The sequence below is a fragment of the Pygoscelis adeliae genome, unplaced genomic scaffold (genome assembly GCF_000699105.1).
Source record: "Pygoscelis adeliae isolate BGI_AS28 unplaced genomic scaffold, ASM69910v1 Scaffold482, whole genome shotgun sequence".
Classification (NCBI taxonomy): Eukaryota; Metazoa; Chordata; class Aves; order Sphenisciformes; family Spheniscidae; genus Pygoscelis; species Pygoscelis adeliae.
This window is the reverse complement of record NW_008824192.1, coordinates 32,257-32,739: the sequence shown is the minus strand read 5'-3', so window position 1 is coordinate 32,739 and position 483 is coordinate 32,257. Positions and strand designations below refer to the sequence as shown.

The 483-nt window shown below is 65.0% G+C and overlaps 1 protein-coding gene across 1 annotated transcript in view; it reads right to left on the bottom strand.

Moving 5' to 3' along the window:
• Positions 1 to 483, bottom strand: part of CSF1 (colony stimulating factor 1 (macrophage)) — a gene marked incomplete at its 5' end in the record, with an annotated part of 12,405 nt that overhangs the window by 327 nt on the left and 11,595 nt on the right. The window lies entirely within an intron of this gene.

Sequence of the window (483 nt, the reverse complement as noted above, 5' to 3'; positions counted from 1 at the left end):
CTGCCACGGTGGCACGGCCGGTGCTCGCCCACCCGCAGCACCACCCGTACCCCCCATAAGGGTTACGCAAGCACCGCGGGCAGCGGCACCGGGAGATGTCAGGAGCTCCTGCGAGAAGGCCTTCAAGGATGAAAGGGTAAAGAGGTGACTCAGGAGAACTCGGCGGGGGGGGCTCCTCTGGCAGCCTCTTCCCCAAGCCCAGACGTGCTCCCACCCACGTCACCAACAGACCCCCTGCCCCAAAAAGAGTTCAATGCTCCGAATTTCCTCCTGCCGCCCTTCAGAGCGACCTACAGCAGGATCTCCAGGTCACTGCTGCCAGCTCGTCCTATTTAACGGGTCCCCCTCCTCTGTCCCCACCGCAGAGCACCGTCACTGCCACGCACGCGGTACCCACCATGGTCCCGACACACAGGGTCCCCAGACCCGCTCCCCCAACCTTACCTGCCTGTCCCCTTGCCTGGGGTCACCCTGTCCCCCAGG